This window comes from Condylura cristata, unplaced genomic scaffold (genome assembly GCF_000260355.1).
Source record: "Condylura cristata isolate star-nosed mole 26May11 unplaced genomic scaffold, ConCri1.0 scaffold00010, whole genome shotgun sequence".
Classification (NCBI taxonomy): Eukaryota; Metazoa; Chordata; class Mammalia; order Eulipotyphla; family Talpidae; genus Condylura; species Condylura cristata.
Window position 1 is genome coordinate 38,248,793 of NW_004567111.1, and position 16,031 is coordinate 38,264,823.

At 36.5% G+C, this 16,031-nt stretch overlaps 1 protein-coding gene across 2 annotated transcripts in view; it reads right to left on the reverse strand.

Moving 5' to 3' along the window:
* LCP1 (lymphocyte cytosolic protein 1 (L-plastin)) overlaps positions 1-8,478 on the reverse strand; it is a 50,802-nt gene extending 42,324 nt beyond the window's left edge. Inside the window, exon 1 of one of the 2 annotated variants that reach the window (XM_012723294.1) lies at positions 8,328-8,478. The gene's annotated coding sequence lies outside the window, so the exon portion shown is untranslated. The remainder of the gene's footprint in view (positions 1-8,327) is intronic. The other variant, XM_012723295.1, reaches the window with a different exon arrangement.
* Positions 8,479-16,031: the final 7,553 nt, after the last annotated feature.

Sequence of the window (16,031 nt, forward strand, 5' to 3'; positions counted from 1 at the left end):
CAGGAGAAAGGCCAGGAAGTAGAAGTGTGGTCCCCTTCTTCTAGATCTTGTTTCAGAAGGAAAATTTTAGGGAACAAGGCTCCCCTTGTTATCTCCAGTCACAATGCTTACTGCACTCACCTCAGGTAATACAATGACTACTCAGCCTCCCCAAACCGATTCTGCCTATAAGTCATTTGAGTTTGCTTGTATGTACATGGCTTCCTCTTTATATCACCAGTTCCTATTTAAAAAACACAACCTTGAAGTGAGGAGGAAACTGGACATGTTAGAGATGGGAAGATGGGGACTGTAAAAGTGAAGTTGTTCCCCAAAGTCTCATTGTGAGTCAGTGATATGTGCTAAAAAGAGAAGCAGTCTTCTAAAATCAGTTTGTTTTAACCAAGCTATTGGGAAAATACAAGTCAACTGTCAGTTAAACAACTTAAAGTTTTTTTTAAACCCTTGAGATGTATAGTCCACTAGCCTACGTTACATCTTAGCTGTGTGAGTTCCAAGTATGGCAGCAGAATCCTTAGCTTATAGCTTTACTTCAACTGTGCTAGAAACAAGTTCACCTTTTTCCCAGTTTAAGTCAGCATTAAAGACATTTTAGGAAATTAGGCTATGCACACATGTATAAAATAATGAACTAGGAAGCAATGGTAAAAAGATGCTGGATTTTGGATACAACTATTGCTTGCTATGTTTTGTACATGTTATTTAAATTTCCTTAGTCTCAGTTTCATAATCTTAGTCTCATACATAAAAGGAAGGCATTAATGTCACCACAGTGCTTACTTCATAGGACCCTATTTGGATTAAGTGAGACAAAGTGTTTAAAGTGCAAAATACAGTGCCAAGTAAAGGAAGGAAGGACACGAAGGAGAGGGAAGACACACAGTAGAAGCTAAAAAATGACTAAAAATTTCAGACAATTGTCTTAGGATACACACCCAATTTTTATTATAAATTGTATGAAATATTATGTGACCACCTAAAGCCCACAATCCATTGTATGTATACTGTGTGGGTGTGGAGGGTGTATGTATACATCTAGATTTACTTTTCTGCTCTATCTTTCTATGCTAACTTGGCTTGTTTTGACTTTTGTGCCACACTCCCCAGCCAGGATACTTCCATGGCTTCAAAGGTGTTTCAGGACTGTTCTAGTTGATGAGATCAACTAGAAGTCAATGGCACGGGTATTGACTGATCTCATATTGAGACATCAAGGGGCTCTCGGTTTAGCCTTGTCTGGAAAGTACCTTCTAACAGTTTGAGGAAGTGACCAAAGTCAGAAAAGACATGGTAATCCTGTGAAAAGCCTGAACACACCCATGAGTCAGGGTAAGGAAAGAGCTCTTGGGGGTCTGCACTGGTGAGCTCCTCACTCATGGCTTCAGCAGAGCCTGGGGACTGTAGCCTATTCTTACTTCTCTCTGCCCTCCCACTCCCTGATTTTCCACTTCCTAATTTTTTTCTACTGTAGTTTGAACTGAGTGATTGTATAGGAGAAATTTGCATATTGTATATTACTAATATCAATTAGTATATACTAATTAGTATATACAATTATACAAATTAGTATATACTAATTGTACATTAGTAATATACAATATGCAAATTTCTGTTTATTCTTAGAATGTGAATTCACTTTCAATAGAGCCCTTGGAGTTGTTCTTGTAGAATCTCTAATGACAAGCTCATTTCCAGAAAAAATAAAGTGAGAAGTTACAGATACACTGAGACGGTAAATTTGCATTAATCTGATGAACTATACTGATTATCATTTTGTTAGAAGTCACAACTTGGCTGGCAACTATTGACCAATGACAATTGATAATGGAATATACTACACCACTTCTTTTGTGAAAATTTTAAATAGCTAAATAGCCTAGCCTAATATCTTCATGACTGATTTTAGAATTTTGTATCATAAAATCCTTAAGCATTTGTCTGTTTGTTTGTTTGTTTGTTGTTTTTAAATGTTTGATATACCAGCTGCCTCATTAAAAATAAGGTTGGATCGCTGATAGAAAATGTACCATAAGGAATAATCACCCAAAACTCAAATTTCAGAAAGGAATATTTAGAAGTACTGTTAGAAAGCAACCAGTGGAAATTAGACTATTCAATGCTCCCTTAAACAATCATTTTGTATCTTTAAGAAACTGTAAATATAAAAGGAAAAAGAAGTAAGGAATAATTCTGGTATTTACTGGCTCTGTGACACTGACCTTCCTTCCCTGAACCTCAGGGTAGTCACCTGTGATAAGAAGCTAATAATATCAGCCTTTTACAGACTTTGTGGAACTACAAGAACAACTATATTTCAAGTGCTTAATGACACCTAGCAAATATAAAGGAGTCACCAAATCAGTAAAGATTGAATATGCATGTAGATGGACAAAATGGGAAAGAAAGGAAGTCTAAGGAGAGACCTAGGATATGCCCTAGGTCTTCCCCTTTATTTTACAGACAAAGGAATGCATTTCAGAAGACCTAGAGACTTGCTCAGACTCCACACTTAGTATCAAGCTCAAATAGGAAACCTAATTTGCCTCCAGATCTGGTTTTTACCAGAACTGCTTGCTTCCTGCACAGGAACAACAGACCTTCAAATTGACGAGTTTAAAAAAAAACAGTTAACAGGGCCCTCCCTCCCTGGTGGCCCAACGGTTTAGGACGCAGCACTGCAAGCTAGCCGCAGCTGCTTCAGTAAGTTCTGTCCCCAGCCCCACATGGCACAGCAGACTTCTCCTGTCTCCCCCACTGCTCCCTTCAGCAGTGTACTTCATTGATCTGCCTGTTCAGCTCCCCACTCTGTCTCTGGTGAAGCCTCTCACTGCCCCTGCACCTCTAGCCTGTACCCCAACTCTGTATGCATAAATAAATAAATATTAAAAAAAAAAAAAACTGTTACCATATGTAATACTGGAGGAAGAATCGAAAACACTGAAAATGCAGTGAGTAGCAAAACAGGTTATGGAGTTTGGGAAAAAAAACTGTGATCATCCTTCAAGAGGTTACCTAAAAGTCTCAACTGTTTTTCTCTACAATCATAGGAAAGAAACAGAACATTAGTGACATTATGGATGAACAATTCTAACTTGAAAGACATTGAGAAAAAGGATAATTTGAAAAGTCCTCAAAGTACCCCATAATATTTAATCTTTTCAATATGTGTGGGGGGAATTAATGTGTGTAAGGATTGGAAATGTCAGGGCAAGTTTTTCACATTTGTGAGAGAAAGGGGGCACGACAATACAAAATGGCCTAGAGTCACCACTTTTCTCATTTTCAATTTGTACCTATTAGTTTTCTCCATATGGAATGGATATTTCACTATTCTTTCCTCAACGGGTCCTCCTGGTGAAGGTAAAGTGAGCCTACCATGTCACAGAGGACCAACAATTTAAAATGTTACCCTTGGGGTTAACAATGATGCAGTCTAATTCCAAATACTGCTAGTGGGACGCCAAAGGGAAGAAGCTGCAGATCGTACACAAGCATATTTATGTGCTTCTCTTCCTTCACACTTTTCGATTCAAAGCTTGGATAAATTTGAGGAATCAAAATTCAGGTATCATTTAAGTAAAAAGTAATTATCCCAAAAATTCATTTCTTTCTTGAGCGTGCAACCAATGAAAAGAAGAAAACAGATGAACTGGGCAATTGCAATTCATTTGCATAATTAATTAATTTGCCTGCCAGTTTTGGTGTCTTGGCTTTTCTTCCAGTGTGTGTATGTGTGTTTGGGATGGAGAGAGGGGGCTGGGGAGGAGGAGAGAGAGAAAGAGGGCACGACTATGTTACAGATCATCCCTCCCTCCATGTAACTGATATAGGATTAAAACAAGAATCAATGCTGCAACCATAGAACTGTGGTTTTACTTGTTTCTCAATTTAACATCTTAGCTTTTCCTTCCGCCAGAAACAACCATATTTGAGAAACTTTTAAGTGGTACTGACACAGTCATAGAGTTGAGCAAACGTTATTTTAACTCAGTTAAGTAGGTCACTTTTTATCTCCTTTCTTCAGCTCACTATGAAAACAATCTCTCTTTCTCTCTCTCTTTTTTTTTAGTGTTTAAGACATCTATATTTGGTTATTACTATATAACTACAGATATGTGTGTCTGAATATAAAAATTATTTGTGTCTATCAGTCACAACATTAGAAGGTGTGAATGCCACTTAAAGTACCCTAACCTTCTAAGACTGAGAATCTTTCAAAGTTTTTGAAAGTAGAGCTCGTGTTTTGGGACACAGGCCAAAGACCTGTCAATTGGTAAAAACAAATACTCAATCAAATGCTGAAAGAAGCTGAGAAAATAGTGATAGAGTCTGTTTACTAAAAACAATTATAATGGAGGTGCATGTATCCACTATAAATTATTATTAGTTACGTACAAGTAAGGATACTGGTACAACTATGCACCACGCTCTGTTGCCTATTTATTCCAGGAGGCTTCCCTGTCATCCAGCAGTTAATGCAGAACAGATTCAGTTGTAGAACTTAAAGCAATAACATATGAAGCTAACACTAGTAACTATCTTAGAGGAGTTTTATGACAATTAGATGCATTTATATGGTTAATGTGCTTAGAAAAATATGTTTTAAAGTGAGTATTATATAAATCTAGGTGTTATAAGGGTAATAATTTAAACTTTCCTCTTCTGCTTGAAGTATCTTACAAGATAGACTGTTAGGAAATTACTGGGAACAATGAAGTAATGCCTGCAATTGACAAACCAAAGCAAAAGGAACAGTGTGTAGTATAGGGAAGTTGAGTCAGGAGGGAACTGAAGAGATGCCATCTGTGGAGTCCAGCTATCAGAAGATGACCCTAGCAGATGAATCGAAGTCATTTCTTAAAACTTCAAAATGAAAGCAACTTGAATCAGGAAGAGTGTAAGAAGTACAATACTATCTACAAATTAGGGACACTTGAACCTCTTGAAATTGGTTGACAATATTTACTTTCGAAGACCTCTAAATCTGATTTTTATTTCTGTGTGGTCCAACATGCACATGGAATTGTTATCATTTTTGATAATAGTTGTGAGATAAGAATACCTTTTATAATTTTACTTTGACTCTCATAAGTATAATCTTATGAGAAATTTTAATGTTGCTTTACTTAAACTGATTTTAAGGTGTGTTTGCCAACTTGCCTGAACACAGAGGAAGTCGTTTATTCTTTAGGTAACAAAAAGCTGACTTGAGAATTTCTTGAGAACAACCCAAAGTGACCAGGTAAAAGTTCGTAACTATTGCCATGTTCTTTATCAACAAAGAAGTGTAATATCAAGTAAGGTTAGCTATATCTTAGCTCAATGCACATTTTTAGATTGAAATAATGAAGTTATAATTTTATTTGTTTGCTCTGATCACTTGGTAAATCCTTCTATTACTTGAAGTCAACATTCATTTACTTTTTTGAAGTTAAAATGAAGACTAGTACATTGGCAAAATGACATGTTCTTTTTTCGTTGAAAATGCAAAATATTATATTTTTTTGTATATCTTCTTTCAAAGCAGTCACTGGAGAAACATAGTAAATATTAAATTGTGAGATCCACAAAGACTTCCGTACATATCTAAAGAACTGAGAAAAAAATACTTTGACAAGTTTTCAATTCAGTAAATGTCAGTAGCACTTACTATATGCCATGAGAGCTAGGGGAGGAGCTCAGGCTGTCAGCAAATAAGGACTTGAAACTAAAGCAATACTACTGCTATTCTTACCCTAAGATCAATGTACTAACACAAATAGAGAAGAAACAGGGCAAGGAAGGTGTGGGTAGGGACGAGTGGAGAAGAATCTCCAACAGAACATGTCTCTAAACGAGCCTTGGAAAAGAACTAGATGTTTTACAAATAAAGAAAAACGCAATTAGAGAGACTGTTGGAGTGAAAAGAAGTGAAAGAGAGTCTAACTTTTCTGTTTGCTTGTGGTCTGGTACTTTCAAAACGCGGTAACTGAGGTGGTGCTGAGGATGGGGGATGGGTAGAGAAGATTTACTTAACATGAAATAAAGTTGGGGAAATGGCTGAGACAAATTTGTGCAGGCACACATTTCTTTGGTGAAATTATGCATTAATTAAAGGAAGATACTGCTGGCAATGAATGGAATTAGACCTTGGATGGAAAACATATATAGATGTTGATTTATAAAGCTATATATCTGAAACCTCGATAATATCATAAACCAGTTTTACTTTAATGGAAAATATGTTTAAAGTAATCCGTCAACTTACATGAAAATGTCAATGGTATTTCATTTATAAAAAATAAAAATGTTTCTGGGTTTATTATAAATGTTTTACTTTGTCTCTTTCTTAAGATTGTAAGTGATAAGATCTCCTTAGTTTCAGAAATGAAAGCCTACATACAATCACCTACATCTGAGAAATTATACTGGTTTGGAAGAGAGGACCTGGAGCAGACAGATACTTCTAGAGAGGCCATATGGCGCCTGAAATCCTGGTTCCCTCTCTATCTCCCCTGAGGTACATTCCAACAACCATCTAGACCCACTACTCAGGAGGCTGAGAGGATGAAATGAGGTGATGCCTGAAGAGTGGTTGTACATAATCAACAGTTGTCAATACTAAGTGCTCTGATTACTTAGTAATCTTCTCTAATTTAAATAGATATATTTAAATGAGACTTGACTGTTGGCTTCCTCTTACCACGTGAGCTCAGAGAAAAACTTGCAGTTAAAGTTAAAACATTGAAATTATTTTCCAAATTACAGATTTTCTGAAAGCATAAATGATATAGGAGACAACATTTTAAATGGACAAAGGAGAGCATCCCCAAAGCCAATGAAATGCTCCCCTTAACGTCTTATACCACAACAGTGCTTGTTGGGAGGAACCCAGAAGATTCTTCCCCTGATGTTACCTGGGGGTGGGTGAGCTAGAATGAAGAGAAATAGATAGTTTACAACTCTTCGGGTTGACATTTGACAATCTAAACTGGATTTCAATCAAGAGACTTTTTTTTCTACTTTGAATTAACCTTTTCATGTTCTTTTTCTTTTCTCTTGATATAAGGAAAATGTATTTTCCTATGCATCTGAATTTGTTTTTATTGAATGTTTTTACTTAAAATAAGACAGAGCATATTTCTAATTTGTCCTTTTCTGAACTTTAAATCTCCCAGTTCTACATTTTTCCTAATTTAAAATTATTCAGGCAACATTTTACAACTTCTAGATACTTACAGTTCAGGTAAACAGTTAATTATGTTCAAATTTGCCTCTGCACAATTCTTTAAAAATTTTATTTGACAGAAACTAATGATGATGTACATAAATTTAAAATCAAAGCATGTATGGATAATACCTTTTATTTAATAATTTTTTTTAAAAAGCTGTCCTGAAGTAGTTCCAGAAAATAAGTTGTTCTTTGATTAAGAAAAAATGGGCTTTGATAAATATGTCACTAATGATGATAATTCATTTTTTTTTATGGTTGTAATTGTCAGTGGTTCTTAATATTGCTGGATGATGGTAAGTAAATAAAGGTTGATACTACAAGATCCAAAGTCTACATTTCAACAAAGTTTCTGCAATAAATGCCCCACATCAACTTTAAAAGAATTTCTATTGCAGACAGAAACCATTCATCCAGAACTTAATGGTCCTTTGTATGGTCATGAGCACAACTGAGAGTTCAGACAATTCTCCAAGAACAGTACAATGAACCAACACAAACTGCTTTTATTTTTAGAGCACAAGTGGAGAAAAGGCACCCTCTGATTCCACGTGGTTATTAAGCACACCCACTAAAGACTGTTGGCACCAAAATCACTTAAATAACTAGTATCACTATCAGTAACATAAGACCTGAGTTGTTAATATATTCACTAAACTACTGTAAAAAATTTTTTTTTAGAAAAACAGAACCACAGGAGCTAAAATTAAACTACTCCCATTAGGCCAATGAACAGAACGGTCTAAATGATCAATATATACTTTCCTGAACATTTGAAAGTAGATAAAATCAAAGTAAATAGCTTCCCTGAAATAGTATGACAGAAATAAATCAGAACAAAGTCTTTTTTTTTTTTTTTTAAGGAAAAACAAGCCTAGCTTTGGGGTGGGATGAGAGCTGTGGATAACTAGAGAAGGATACACCCAGAGAGCCAAGGGTCCCTCTAGTCACCACCAAGGCAGTTGCAGATTTGCTGGGCTCAGCGGTGGCAGAGCTCACATAGGGTTCTCATGACAGGTGCTCAGGTCTCTGTCTTCTGAAGGCAAATAAACAGTCCATACAAACTGACCTGCCTAACCAGCAAAGTTAAGCCTCAAATAACAAAAAAGACATTTACCTTGGAAGAAAGCGTTCTCAGCGGTACTGGTACTGGCGTGTGACCGGAAACCCCCTTCTTTCTGATCTGCAGAACTACTCTGTTACCCACGGGTGTGCGGTCACAAGGCAGGAAGTATCTTAATGGCAAATCACCAGCCAGGAAAGGAATACGATTTTTTTTTTTTTGTCTTTATAAGGGCATTTTACTTCTCCTTCATTCATGAGCTCTCCCTGACAACACCTGACAAATTGAGAAATGTAGCACTTCCTCCTTTTGGGTGTGCATTTTTCTCTCTTGTTTTGGCCTTTACCTTAGGTTCTGGGCTACTTGAACCTGTCTGATTTCAGATAACAAGGTGCATTCAGTCTGCAAGCATGACTGACTCCTTTCTCTGAACCCAGTTGCAAATGAAAATCCAAGGTGCCTTGACAATTCCAGAAAAGATAAACAAATTCTTCATTTTTAGAGAAAGAACAGAGGAAAAGATGGCAGACACCTGAAAGCCCCAACTCCACTGATCCCAAACCTCTCTAAAGAGTCCCCTAACAATGATCTTATTGATCCAGCAAAACAAAATGATCTCTTAAGGGAAACTGCCCAAAAAGGAAGGTCACTATATTATTTACTCACTCTTTTATTTATAGAACACCTATGTGCTAGGGATCTCTTTAACCCAATTAAAGATTTCAATTATTTAGACATTTCCTATATAGAGTACCAGTGGATCACACTGTTGCAGTTAAGTGGAAGACTTACTTCCTTCATACAGTGAAGATTTAATTTTTGAATACACAGTTTATGAAATTAGCAAGAAAAAACAAATGTTCAATCCTAAGCTCAAAGTTCAGCTGCCTGTTATGAAGGCAATTCTCGTCTTCACAGGTAAGCACTGATGGTGTAACAGTGGCTATGAAGGTTGTGTTTCTGAGGTGTGTTCCTGCTTCAGTCCTCAAATGTTGAAGCACATTGTTCTGGCTTATCTACTCCATTTACCAGTGGCATGCATCTGCTTGATTAGAAGCCCATAAAGGATATCTTAGGGAAGTGGGCAGAGGAATGGGAAGCGATGGTGAAGACAGTTCATTTGAGAAGTGGCTCACCTAAAATAAAAAATAGCTATCAGTTCTCTTGATTCCTTAGTGAAGTTTGAGTGAGTAATTGGGCCCCATTTTCTCTATTGCATAAACGACGTCCAAGGTTACAAAGATCTTCCAGAAGCACTTCAGTGCAAACCTATGGAGGAAGCCAGTCCAGTGTCTTCACTTTGCTGCCATCTTGTTGGACTCTTGTTCTCATTAATTTTAAAATAAAAATTTAAATATAAAGATGTATATAAAAAAATTAAAAAGTTTTTAGTTTTAGAAGTAAAATATTAGCTCAAAGCTTCTAATAAAATACCACTCTCCTGACACACTCCTTCTCTACCTCTGATTCTCATTTCCCAGAAACAATTATTTTATTTTATTTTTTAAAGATTTATTTATTTGTTCATACAGAAACTGGGGTACAGACCAGAGGTGCAGGGACAGTGAGAGGATTCACCAGAGACAGAGTGAGGAGCAGAACAGGCAGATCAATGAAGTGCACTGCTGAAGGGAGCAATGGGCAGGCCAGGAAAGGTCTGCCACGCCACATGGATCACCTCCGCTGGGGCAGGCGGGGATCGAACTCATGCTGAAGTGACTTTAGCTTCTTAGTGCTGTGCTTTAACCTGCTGTGCTACCAGGGAGGGCCCAGAAACAAATATTGTAGTTATTTCTTCTCCCTCTTCATATTTCTAGAATCTTATATTATGTCTTGATTGTTAAGGTTCAGGTTTTTTTTACTCTTAATTTTACTTGGGAAATGAACATTTTACCCTCTTTTTCCAACATGCTAAGTCAGCTCCGTACCATTCTCTAATAGGTCATAACATTTTTTAGTTAAATCAACACTGTGTAAATATTCATAGCTGAGTTATGTAGAGAAGTATATTGATATTTCCTTTCTGTATCTTCTTCTTTTTTTTTTTTTTTCATTTGCGAGGTTTCTACGTATCTATTACTAATTTTGTACCAATTTTCCCGTCAGAGGTACAGTATCATTTTAAGTGTCATGAAAAAACTGTTTCTCATTTTGCCTTCTAGAATATGTCATCCTCCTGACTAAGTTATGCTGCCCAGTCGTGAGCTAAAGACATCACTCAGTCTTGAGTGTCCTTGCCTTTATGCAATCTTTGACCCTGTTAAGTCATCCTTTCTTTTTTTCAAACTTACTTCTTTATTAACAATTACATATATTTAATTGAAAAATGAATAATTCTATTTTGAAATACAATTATCTCAAATATCTGAAACTAAACTGATTAATCCTCTGACAAATAAACTATGCACTACTCCAGCCCTAACTTTCTTAATTCAGCGAAGAGTACATCACTGACTCAGGACAGTCTGGGATATTCCTTGACTTCTACTCTTTTCTCAAATTCCCTACATGGTCAAAGTTACATCTATTTTTCCCATGTCTTTCCCAATATTGTATTTTATTTGCCTCTTTCACCTTTTTAAACCCTTATTATTCCCAGAACCTCAGACTTCAGGGAAGTCTGAGGCCCTATTTCCCACTTCACCACTCTTCAATCCAGCCTACATATCACCACCATGTTAACTTTTCATGAAGCTTTATCTTCCCCCCATCACTGTCTTGTACACCAATAATCTGAGATTATCCATCACTCACAGGATAATGTCCAAACTTTCTCTCAATCCATAGGTTGCATACTGGCAGCATAAACTGATGCAACTGAGTAGAACTGTTAATGACCTCTTACACACCCAGCGTAGTCCTCATCCTGCCTATCAGTCTCCTGAGTGCTCCCTTCCTGCCTGCTCTCTACACTTCCCATTGCCATAAGAATTAATCATTCTCCTAAAACCAAACACAACACCTCCAACTGAATTCCTGGGCCCCAGAGCTTTCATTAAAAAATGATTAAGAATTTTTAGACATTGACAAAAGAGCATTAAAGCTAAGTCTGGAGCTCTTCAGAGCACAGAGGTCCTGTGTGGCTTATGTTACATGTCTATGAAATTGACCCTGACCAAGAATTTTTCCTTGACCGCCCATCCATTCTTTCCTTCTATTTCTCAAATCTGTACTACTGAATATAAGCCATTGCTAGTATTTATTATATGCTATCTTTCTTTTCATTTTATCTTCATGAATTTATATCTATGTCTGGATTCATTCATCAAGCTCTTACTAGGAATTGCGATGTGTCAGGGCCTTAGAGAACCAAAGTAAAAGGCTCATTCACTCACAATTTGGAGGTTATGAAACATGCCAGCAATTATAATACTGAGGTAGGGACAGAGAATACCAAAAATATAGATGTGGTGGTGGTGGGTGGGGTAGGTAGGAAGGCATCTTGGGAGAATGTGTGGCTGAGTCTCCAAAAGTACATAGAAACTGACATGGCACAGGAAGGGAAAGATGAGGAACTGGCATCTATTTACACTGTGGGGACATTATGATGCAAACCTCCCACTGAAATGCCAGTATCTGGAGTACAGGAATTGTACTCTCTCCTAGAACACAATTTGTTGCTTATAGTACAAATTTAATAAATATTTGATTAGCTGAGAAGGTAAATTGATTCTATAAATAATATGACATTTAAAAGTTAAACCAAAGAACAAAAGTAATTAGGTATTTTAATATATACATCTAAAATTCATTATCTACCCATGCTAGCACTTCCAGAGAATTTATACAACCAGCTGCATATAAAGACTGATATTACATCTAGTTAATGGTAAGTTTACTATCACTTTCTGATAACAGTGCAATGAAAGCTAATTATAGCTGCTATCATCAGGTAAATGAAGATAAAAGGAAGAGGGGTATTTATAACTATAAATTTCCTTTTCATAAAATGTCAGTACATAAAAATGTTATTTTTGCAATATTTCTAAATATAAAAATGTTGACTTCAGTATACTCTATAGGCTCTGACCATTTCATTTTAGTAGAGAATTTGTGTAGCTTGTAACAACTCCCCAGATATTCACTGACTTTTTATAACCCATTTACACTAACAGTCATTAAAACAGATTGAAGTGAATTTATACTAATTATCTTCACTATCCCTTGCTGAAAATACAAATCTTACTCAACTTTCGTAAACAGATCTACTGCTGTTGCTGCTGAGATCATATTTAAGGTGCTCTCAAACACCAAAAATTCAAATATAAGGACAAGACTTTAAAATAAGTAATAAGGCAAGAAGAGAAAATAATAAATAAAGGTGTGAAATACATACTAAGATGGAAAGGCATGAGTTTTTTAACAATATGACAATATGATATTTAAAAGTTAAATAGCAATATGAAAAATAAAAATGATAGAAAAAATATTTGAGAAGCATGGTACATGGAAAACCAAAAGGACTGAAACTGGAAAGCTTAGAACAAAACCCTTAATTCTAGCAGCTGTACTAGATCTTGTGCAAGGCATTTTTCCATTCCTCAACTGAATTTATATGTAAATTGGGGAAAATAGCTCTATATCACAGGGTTATTTTGAGCAATAAATGAGATAATATATGCAAATATACCTAACATAGTGGTCTGAGTTAGTGCCAAATTCTGGTTGAATATGTAATTTGTGATTCATGTTATTATATTACACATTAAGTATTTCATTATGGCAATTCAAATTCAATCACTCAATCTCACCTTATTAAGATTTGACTGGAATTTATTTTGCATCTACTAGTGCCCTAGACTGGATACTTTACCATATGACATTTAATGCTATTAGAAAACACATAATAATAGGTGGCATATACTCTTTTTAAGATAAAAATGTTCTGTTCTTAACTGTTTATCTGCAGCTGCAATGTGAAAACATTTCTGGTCAAGTTCTCCATTCTTTAAATAGAGAAATGAATCAGTTGCAAATTCTCTGCATACTAGACCAAAGGACAGTCAGCATAACTTAAATGAATTCATATGACACCATTTCCTTATTTCAATCACTCATTTGTTAAGCAAGCCTTCACTGTGTAAGCGCCAAGGAAGACATAAACAGGTAGACTTACATGGTAAACAACAAAATGGGTGATTTTAGAGTAGTCTGGTGGGGGGAGGAATGAAATGGAATGAGAGGTGAGTGACTGGAACTTAAAAGGGTTAAAAAGCCCACGTTTTTGACAAAGTATGAGCCAATAAGTCTAGGAGTGGGATGGTGGCAAGGGGCAATGGAAGCAGAGATGGGCTTGAGATATGTCCAAGTTGACTGACAAGGATAAATAGAAGAGTAAAGCATGAACGAAGATAATCACTTGAGGCATTTAGGAAACAGTGACACCTGGCTAGAAATGGGGCATTTAGTGAAGATAAGGACCTGGCCACAATGAGACAACACTGGATAATCACAGGAGAGCTGGCCTGTGTACAATGCAACTATGCATCTGGAGCTGTGGGGTTGGGTCAGGCCAGAAGATAGAAAATGGACCTCATCAGCACCAGGTAGCTACAACTATGGGATTGAGATTAGTTTCCACAGGAGCTTGTAAAACAAATGAGCAGAAATTCAAGGATTGCCAGCTAACACTGAGAGGGGGAGAAAGAAAAAGGTCAATTTGATAAAATTTTCAGCAGGTGCTAAAATGGAATATATTCCATTTAGGCAATAAATTAGCTTTTAATTATTTTACATTAGATTCAATAATAAAGAACTGTATTATAATCCTGTTTTCCTGCATTCAGTAAAGATTAAGTATCAGCAAAGAAGAAAGCCTGTGTACATTAAATTCTGTTCATTTTGAGAAGAATCCTATTCAGGAAAAGGAATTCATAGCTGAAAGTCAAATTCCTTGAAGTGAACAGGAATGTTAGTAACCCATTTCCTTAAATACCCATAAATAACATTGTGGAAGATCTGTTTCTATCAGTAAGACCAAGGAAATGACCAGCAAATCTGAAAATGTGTTTGTGCCTGCCACAATGTTTACAACATACAATTCATTTACTATATTCATTATTCATCCTACTCTCTGTAAGGCACTTTGCCAGATGTCGAGGCCATAGTAGGGGGATGAGATGGACATGGTCTCTGCTTTGGGAGTTCATGGTCTAAGTTTCATGTTTCTTTGCTTCTAAACGAAAGAGTGTTAAACCACAGTGATATTTAATTGGTTATATTTTCCATTGCACTCTGGCTATGTACATTTATGCTAAGTGTTTGTTAATTAGGAAGAAGAATATTAAAGTAGGAATAGAAATAAAACAGGAATAGAAGTCTGTGTGTAGTAGTAGTAGTGTGCTATGTGTGTGTATTTGAAAGAGGAGGGTAATGTGGAATTGAAAGGCCTTACTGAGAAAGCACATTTGAGAAGTAACTAGAGGGAAGTGGGAGCTTACAGCAGAGGAACAGATGTGGGCTAAGGTAAATGTGGTAACAACACTGTAGACAGAAGGAACAAGCACAAAGGTGCTGAGGGAAAGGTCTAGGTATCATTTTCAAGGCCAGTGTCATGAGGTAAAGAAAGAAAGAGGGTAGAGTAGATTATAAGAGGTCACAAAGTCTTGTTCACAGGGTGTTGGCTGTTTATAAGTGTACAGGAAGTCACGGCAGAAGGGTGTTTTAATAAAAGGGGTCACAGAATCTGACAGATGTTTTAAAGGCTACATCTCACAAGATCAGTTGAGAAGTTGTTGCAATAATGAGACAATGGTGGCTTGGAACAAGGTCTTAGCAGTGGAGGTGGCAAGTCATTAGACTCAAGTGTATTTGGGTAGTAAATCTGAACGGGTTTACTAACAGACTGTGGCATAGGAAAAAATGAATGGTTAAGGACAAATCCAAGACCTCTGGCCTGAGACAATGGAAGGATGGTATTGCCATCAACTGATATGAAAAAGATTAGATGAAGGGCAGATTTGGGAATAGAAAGTAGCGGAAGTTCATTTTTAAGTTTGTTAAGTTTCAGGGCTCCAATTAGGAAATGTTGAATAGGTGGCTGCATATAGTGTCTGGAGGTCCACACACTGCAGGTGTGATGCCATCATCAGCAGATAGATGGTATTTAAGGCTGTGAGATTAGATGAGATCACCTAGAGAATGAACATAGATAATGCTTTGAGCTTTTAGGTCAACACAAAAGATTAGAAAATGAAGAGAACCCAGCAAAGTATAGCAGGAAGGAAATCCCAAAGAGATAGGTGATCAGTCAAGTGATAGTGATAATTTACAGATGTAAAGGTAGTTCTCTAGGGTGGGGGACAAAATCAACCCCTGAAAAACATTAATGGTCACATAAAATAGAGATTTAGTTAATTACTGCATAATGGAGGCCATCTGTAATCATTTAAAAACACTTTGATAGAGTAATAGAGAAAGAGTCCCATTGGTGTGGTTTCCCGAAAGAATGGGAGGAAGAAACTAGTGTAAACACATTTCAAAAGAAGGGAAGAGGTATTGAGGAAGCTGGCTCAAAGGGGGAAGTGAATTCAAGAGGTCTTGTTTTTTTATTTAAGACAGGAGAAATAACAGTATGTTTCTGTAATTCCAGGAATTATCCAGCAGAAAGAAAGAAAAAAAATAATAATGCAAAAGACCAGAGAGAAGGTTTGCTGAAGCAATATTCTTGGATAGTGTTCTTGAATAGTAAACAAGGAGAGGACTTGACCCTGGCTATGCTAATCCACAGTGACAGGGGAGGAGGCACTATAGTGGTCA